The sequence below is a fragment of the Pangasianodon hypophthalmus genome, chromosome 13 (genome assembly GCF_027358585.1).
Source record: "Pangasianodon hypophthalmus isolate fPanHyp1 chromosome 13, fPanHyp1.pri, whole genome shotgun sequence".
Lineage (NCBI taxonomy): Eukaryota > Metazoa > Chordata > Actinopteri > Siluriformes > Pangasiidae > Pangasianodon > Pangasianodon hypophthalmus.
In genome coordinates this window covers 16,003,879-16,009,878 of record NC_069722.1, presented here as the reverse complement: position 1 = coordinate 16,009,878, position 6,000 = coordinate 16,003,879, and positions in this window count along the sequence as shown.

Here is a 6,000-nt window from a genome sequence, read left to right as displayed (position 1 = left end):
TGTTCAATTTTGATTTATAACGCCAATCAATATGGTCAAAACAGATACATTATTTCAACTTAATATTTTTATACTTTTAATTAATATTTTGATAAAAGCTTCTCACCTATTTGTCAAGCGCCCTGTGAAAACCCGTCAGAGGTCACTATGTCTGAATTCAAGCAAACAGACAAAAATGAAAAAAAAAAAGACCTAATTGAAAGAACCAGGTATGAATTTTCTTACAGAATGTTTATTATAATATGTAGATCAATTAAACACAGGCATACATGTTATATTACACAAGCTGTGTATGTCCAACATCCTGCCTCTCAGATGTCTTACACATCTTTGATTCTAAGTTTGGATGCCATCTGTGTTTTCACAGCCCTGGGTATGTGGTGGTGTTCATTTCAAAAGCCCAGGCAGGAGGGTGAATGTGTTGACAGGTCCAGTTTACTGCTCTTTCTCTTAGCATGCAGAATGTGCCACGTCTGACCTCCACTGTGCTTCAACCCAACAGAGCTGAATTATTTACAAACAATGACAATGTCTATCCATTCTCTCACTTTGTACACAGAGGAAACACAGTAGCTCTATTGGAAATACAAACATTACATTAAGTGGTAATGGGATCACTTAGATTAGCATTTGTATGGGAAGAATAACCAAGACTGTTGGTTCTGGTTGGGCTTCCTTGGCTGGACCTTGGACACAAATTGAGACATTTGGAATCAATCAGTGAACAAGTATTCAAGACAGACAGTAAACAAAGTCAACATGTATTGGGATTTTACCACTGCAAATTCTAGGAGAGCACACCAAAAGAAGTATGCAGTGTAGTAATTGTGTGCAAGGTTCAAATTAACAAACCTATTTCATTATTCATTTAAAAAAAATTACAAAATTATCCAGAGTTTTTCTCAGGAATTTGTGTGAACTCAACTTTTAGTACATGACTAGGCTTAATCCAAGTTGGACTGGCCTATTGGGACAAGTCTTTTCAAGATTTCTGCCTCTGGCTTTGGTCTCTATGGGCGGCTGAGAGAAAATTGGGCCATCTTTGGTGTATTCTCAGTTGCAAGTTTGTGCACAGAAACAGAGTCCTATCTTACAGTACCAGAGCGGTAGCATGAAAAGCACCTTGTATTATAACATAGGACAATGGGCTCTATTCAGACTTGCTGTCCTAACTGGTGTGCATTGCTTAGCATGGTCATTGGCTGCCTGGACAATAAGCATTGTTCTTGGTGGTCTGCAGTTTCAATAAGAGGCAGACTCTGTTATTCACATTAAGAGCAAGTCTGTTTGTCTCAGCAGAAACATGCCCCTTGAAGTAAAATGGCTGGAATAAACTGTTCCTTTATTCCCTTTGGTCAGTTACTTTATACTCTCAATCAAATGACTCCATTGTTTCAGCCTTTGGTCTGAGCACAAGGAACAGTTTGTGACACATTGACTTGACACAATCAGATTATGCTGGTTGAATGGCTTTTCCAGATCAGTGAGAGTGTGCCCAAACAATAGGTAACTTGTAAATGAAACAAGTATAATATTCATTGAGCATAGATTCATACCGGTGTAGTCTAGAGGAACTGTGAATCCAGTTATTGGTATTCACTGTGATTTGCCACCTATGGCAATGTGTACCATGTAAGTGAAAGCAGTGAATCAACATGAATAACTTGGCTTAGACACTATTTCTGCAAAGATCTTGCTTATGGAGAACCACTGTAAGCAATATTAATTAATTCATTTGTCTTCGGTAACCTCCTGGTCAGTGTTGCAGGGGATGCAGAGCTTATCTTTGGCACAAGACAGGAATACACCCTGCATAGCACACCAGTTGATGACAGGTCATCACACATAAACACACGCTCATTCACACTGAGGGTCAATTTAGAGTGTCTAAATCATCTACCAGCCTGTTTTGGGAAGGCCAGTGTACACAGAAGAAGCTCATATGTACATGAGGATAACATGTGAAACTCACACAATAGTAACTCAGGATCAAACCCTGGAGTTGTGAGGAGACAACACTGTCTGTTGTGCCACCAAAACCAATAATACTTAAATGGATCCACTGATTATCACTGATTATATCACAGCACAGTTGAATGCTTAAGTTTGTGTAATTGTATGTCTTGGACAGTAGCTCTGACTGCGATATGTAATCATTTCTATAGTAACACACTATGTTTACACATGGATTCTATAGTGGATGTTCTACAGAAACAGATTTAAAAAGAGAGGCTAGTGAGGGAATGACAGTTTGTACCTGTAACAGGAACTAACCTGTTTCACAGATGTTCCACAACATTAAACATAAGTATAAATAAATAAAAATGTCATACATAACATACAGTAATGGGAAGCAGAAACCAAGTTTATAAAATTATTATTATTATTGCTCTTTATTACATGGAGTCCAGGAGCCATAGCAGGGGTCATGGCACAGGTAGACAGGATTATCACAGGCATATCCAAATCCACAACTCAAGAAACTACAGTGTGATAATTCACATGACAAAATGCAAAAACACACAAACTAATTAAGGGCTAAACACAGAATAGGTGTATACATTTGGGAAACAAACCAATGGCATGACAGGGGCGGAGACAGGACCAAAACCAAAACAAAAGGCATGTGGCAAAACATGGCAAAAGAAATTTACATGGGAAATAACAAACACATACTATGCTGGGATCCGTACTGGATGCTGAGAGGGGGAATTGAGCACATTGTTCTTTAATAAAGCAAATAATCTAATTTTTAGCAAATTACTGTGGGATGAGAAGAATAAAATATGGCATGGTGGTAACAGTAACTCCACTTAACATCAGGCTGCATCACACCACCCTGTCACTGATTATTTTCTCATAACAGCATGCCCTGTCATGTTTTGTTCCTTACTTTTTATTATGAAAAGTAAAATGTGTCTAATAAATGTTTTCAAGGACACCTCAAATATTTCACTATGCTGGAGCTGACTTTCTCTGACATATGGCTTGGTGTCGGTATGTCAGAGTGTGTGGTTGTATGAGTTGGATACTGTTTCAGTTTCATCACCTCTTCACAGTCAATGCAGGAATGAAAGCTACGATGTGGGCGGCCCACAGCACTGACCGCAGGTTTCATATGAACATTCGCCTCATTCCATGCTTGAGTCATAAGAGGATTGTTAGAAGCAGTTTCATAAGGTGCAGCATTTTTGCCATTTGGAAAATTAAGATTACCTTTCTTAAAAATTCTGAGCATTATTCTGTTTTTTTTTTTTTTTTTTTATGTCTTGGACTTGTGGTCTTATGCTGTCATCAGAAGTGTGCCTTGCGGTTTGTGTGGCATGAAATTCACTGGCTCTCTTCCTCATTCCCAAATGACAGAAGCCGTATGTGATCACAAGCGAACTTGATTGTGGCTGCCATGTGCATATCGGGGTGTCTCTCTGGAATAGAACCAGAGTTTTAAGTGCTATTTCTCTAATTCTTGCAAAGTAAAACTGCCACATTTGGTACTATAATATTAACCTTTTTACCATTCACACTTGGATCCTTGAATCCTTTTTTTTTAGCTTTAATGAAGCCAAAGCTTTGTTGCTTTATTTGCTTTGTTGTGTGGTCTAAATAACATGTGGATGTGAAAGGTTAGTTTGTAGAATGAATGTCGGCAGAGGATTCGTTTAACGTGAGGAAGAGAACAAGAGATGAAATAGTCTTCGAGAATCAGGGTATATTGAAGAATTTCTGAAAATAGACGTGGGTATGAATTTAGATCATGAACAAGCAGTCTGTAAATTTTGTTGACTAAATCCACAGAAGGGGAGGGAGAGGACTAATAATGAGAGAGAATGTGTCTGGTTGGGATCAAGAGGAGGTAGTAGATCCTTTTACCTGAGGCTAAGTGACACAGACCTGTTATTATAGAAAAAGAATGTGTAAGTGCATAGACACAAATCAGTACAGAAGTGGAGTGAGTTTGTTCCTTTGCTATTACACACACTGAATCTGCTTGCTAATGTAAATGCTTTAAGGAATCACATTGTGAAAGAGCAGAAAGAAACGTGAGATTGTTAGATATAGAATATAGATATAGAGATACTGTGAGATATAGAAGAAGGAAGTTCTTTCACACTGACACCTGTTTTCCCAGTTTTTGTTTTTACGTATACAATTGAAAATGGATGGATTTTTAATCTATCATGTTTTTATTTTAAATAGATAATGAAACCTAGATTAAATAAGTAATGATCCTAGATCAGTAAAAAGTGCAATACATGTAACGGCTCAGCAAGAACTAAGGCAAAGCACTCAGCAGGTGCTGAGTCAGAGCAAGAAGTATGTGAGAAGAATGGGGAGCACGCGATAGCGTGAGTGTGTGTGTGTGTGTGTGGGGAGATATAAGCCAGAGTGAGTAAGCCGGAGAAGGTGGGGGGTGGAGACTCTCTGAGGATTGCGTGCGGACATCAAATGTTTACCTGTAACAAAAAAAGAGGGGAAGGTGAGGCCGGGAAAGAAAGCAGGGAGAAAAAAAACGGCTGTGGTTTACAGGAGTAGGCGGGGACCCAAAGCCAAAAGCATGAGCTTCGCACGCAACTTAACAATACAACCTTTATGAACGCTGTATTGCGTTAGCAGGTGAGCACACACGCTCACATTGTCAATGGAATTTGAATAGCAGAATTTGCTTATCTCAAGCAGTAGGTCACATTGTGAAACCAGTTCATTTTTAAAAAGCCTACACACAGAAATACCCAGTACACCTTATAAATAACAAAAATAAACCTTATACTTTAATGAATGTCAAAGATTTCCCTCTTACATTAATAGGAAGGCCTATTAATTATTGGTAGTGCCTGTACATGTATATGATAAGGGGACAAAAACCTGTGGAACTTACATTTTTTTATTAATTGTTGTTGGTCACTAACTAGCATTAACTTCAAGTTACGAGCAAAACAAACGTTATAAAATATATATATATTACGTCAGTGCTTGCTTGTTCCTTGTATTTTTAGTGTCAGGTATGCATTTTATCTTTTGTTTTTTTCCAAATAGCTCTGAGCAGCTATAGTCAGTGCTGTAGCTCAAAATAAAATAAAATAAAATGAAGTTTTAATGAATAAATGATTAAATTTAGGTGTCTAATTTTCTTTGCCATTATTTAAATTTATTAGCATTATTTAAATGTATAATTGGTAAATATATATTAAATTAGTCAATTAATTAAAAAAGATTAATCAATTTTTAAAATAGTTACAGTCACAATTCAATGTAATATATATCTTAATAAAATATAACCCTACAGATCATCTGCAGTAATTCAGCAGTATGGGCCTCTGTGAAGAGAATCCAATTTTAAAATAAAATAATAATGATAAAAGTATGATGATAAAAGTAAAATAATAAAATAAATAAATAGTAAAATAATGACTAAATCAAAGGTCATAGCCCTTTGCTTGGTGTGTGATGAGGCACACTGATTGTATCCTTGTGTATTAAGAACAGATTCTGTCTGTGACCTGAGGTGTTTATGGCCAATTTGTGGGCTTGTGATATGAGGGTGGGTGTGTGTAAGCGAAATGTGAGTGCTTCAGTTTGTATGTACAAGTCTTTACGTGTGTGTGTATGTGTGGAAGGTGCTGATACACTCGCACGCGTCCCTGGCTCTCCACCTCTCTGGAGCGCTGGCAGTAAGAGAGCAGGCACAATGAGCCGCATTGTTCTGGTGGCAGGCCCCTGCGTGCTCACACTCCCTCCTCTACCTGCACTCGCAGACAGGTGTATTCCTCCTTGTCACGCATAGCCACTGTGCCAACACCCTGTATTAAACCTTGCTGTGCAAGACACTGATGCAGGATCAGCTCTCTTAATCTTTATTCTAGTGAAGACTGAAGATAACAGCTGATCCTAAATCACCACCCTGCCTTCAGTCATTGCACTACATATGCAGTATATTGTGGGTTAGCCTTAGCCATAGAAGCTATAGGAATTATTTGATTTGCTAGAAGGAATTTACTGAAC